Consider the following 2,845-nt stretch of genomic DNA (forward strand, 5'->3'; position numbering starts at 1 on the left):
ACTTATTTCATCACCAGATGACAGCACTGCATAAAAGTGCAGCTCTGTTAATAGCTCAAATCGTAAAATCAAATTTTAGAATCTAAATTTTTACAATAAACTACAATCAGCTATGTTTCCAATTAAGTAAAATACTCAATTAATTTTAAAAGTAAAAATATATACCTAATTATTTTTTATTGCATAAGTTCCTTTCCCAGTTCCTTTTCCTTATGCGAGATCCTTTTTATCTTCTGACTGTTGGTTGGCTGACCGACTTTTTATTAAATAGAGGCATTTGATTGGTCGNATACACATATATATATATACTAAATAGTCAAATTTAATATTTCGTTTTAACTCAGATTAAAGATCACGTGATTTATTTCTCTGGGAGATAAACGGTTAATATTGGTTGGAGTTAAAGATTTTTTCCCATCATACTCGCTGTGCATTTTTCCTTATATGAGTGATTCTCACGAAATATGACAATTCACAGTCTCTTGCTCCAAGATCTAATACTATACTACAAAAAGAGCTTTTTTTTTTAAAAAAAAATAGCATTGCTGTTAGCATTTTAAAATGACTTTGCACTAGCATTGACAGTTTTGCATAATTAAAAAATTTAATTGAATATCAAAATGTTATTTTCCTGGTATGTCTTAAACAATATTTCCAATAATAAATAGCTTCAAACCTTCCGATACATTTTTCAATATCAATTTTTTTTTATCTCAACCGTTGTAAGCATTTCTAGAATTTATGCAGAGGGTATTATTTCCAGAAAACTTTATTGAAAATAATTTTTTCTGTCAATAATTTGTCTTTCACATGAAAATCAGTCATTTTCCTGGCACTTTTTTTAGTAATTTATAACCAAAATAGATAGCGCCAGCAATCAATTATCTTAGGTTAAGAGATTGATTAGAATACCATCCTATCAGAACATGTCTAATTGCATGAATAAAGAACCAACTTTCTGAGTCAAAATGTATTTCAAAAAATTATACAAAGTGAGATGGTTTTTATGTTGTCATTTTCATGTCCTCTTGAAATCATTAATAACATAAACTATTTACATTTATCTCAGTTATTTAAAGAAATCCTGATGTTTTCTGCGGAAAGTAAACGGCTTAGGCCAAAATCTTAAATTAAAGTAATGTTAAATGCTGTAAAATGACAAAATTGTCATTATCTTGGCTGTCATTTTCCTGGCTTATAAATTACAGGACATTAACTCGGTTGTATAAAATTTTTTAAACACTATAATGTAAAGAGAGGGAAAGGAAATATTAACCTAATACCCAGTTTATGAAACATTGTAATATGCTCGTATGTAATTAAAGTTATTTATTTATTTGAAGATCGATTATTCTACACAATTTTATTCTGGACATAACAACAACAAAAACATTTTTGATTCCTTCTACAGTGGATAAAGTAATCAATTTTAACAATTCATGGTACATCTAACTCAAAGGCTTTAGGTTATTTTTTTTTCAAAACACGGATAGTTAAAAATATAAAGGATAAACTAAGAACATCACTGTACAATTTAATTCTGTCATAGTCTTTAAACGTTGCTTGGGTGCATAAATTAAGGAATGTAATAAAGTGGTAAAATAAAATTATTTGAAATATTTTAAATTTAAATAATATTATAAAAAAATTTCCGATGTAAATTATTTTAAAATTAATTTTAATGTAAATTTTTATTAAATTAATTAACAAATTCCTAAGATTATCATTTTTATTGTAGGATTCGTTCATAAAGATATTAAAGTTAACTTTATTATTCGTGCTGACAAACAGACTGCTAATTACTTTATGTAGTCCGGGAAAAAAGACTGTGATAAAATTTCTTAGAATATCACTAATTCAAAATTGTCTGCTTCTTACCCAATGTCTTCCAGACATTTTGCTTCCTCTGAAATCTTCAAGATTAATGAAATTTTACAAAGTTTTCTTTGTTTTAACTGTTTCTTAGCAAATTAAAGTGTAGTAAAATTTAAAACTATAACTCATTGTGTGCGTTACTCTCTCACTTTCATTATATTTAACTAATTTATTAAAATTGTTCACAATAATTATTTTTGGAATTTATTTACATAAAAAAGTCAAAATTAACTTCTCAACTTTGTCTTTTTTGAGTTTCTTAATTGAGTTACTGACTATAGCTTAAAATGACTGTTTTCTTAACTTCTAAGCTAATATGTCATTTTTCTGGCATTCAAAATTTGCTGAATTTCTATTTTATTTTTTTCTTGAGCAAATGTCAGTAAACAACACGACTGTCTGTAAGATATTAATAAAAGTAATCAAATAAACATATAAAAAAAATAATAATTCTTTTGACGAGTAAATAATAATAAATAAAAATAATAATTCTTTTGAATTTCAATGAGTTCCCATGTAGCATGAAGGGACAAATAAACGTTAAAAATACGTTCGTTCGGTATAAGGTTTTGGACTTAACGTTAATTCTTTTGAAGACTTTAAATTTAAAGAATTTTTTTTCCCGAATTTTCAAGTTTTCAAAGAATCACCCATATATCTTTTCGATTTCACGAGTCTACGATTTGAAATATAGATATGGAAAGATAGTAGACTCCGAGCAGCAAAACAAATCATGAATTCACAACTGAAGCAGATGCGTTTTCAATAAAAAATGAGTTTCAATTTTAAAAAAAGGTAAAGAAACTGCTGACTTTTCGGAATAATTTTATAATGGGAAGGGAAAAAAATTTAAAGAAAATACTTCTTTAGGAAAAAAAAAGTAGCGCATTTTTAAGATTTGTAGCGTTCGAAAAATAATAAGTAGCCCAAAAAGTAGCGGATAGCCCAAATTCGATTTTCAGTAGCGGGG

Source organism: Parasteatoda tepidariorum, chromosome 5, assembly GCF_043381705.1.
Source record: "Parasteatoda tepidariorum isolate YZ-2023 chromosome 5, CAS_Ptep_4.0, whole genome shotgun sequence".
Classification (NCBI taxonomy): domain Eukaryota; kingdom Metazoa; phylum Arthropoda; class Arachnida; order Araneae; family Theridiidae; genus Parasteatoda; species Parasteatoda tepidariorum.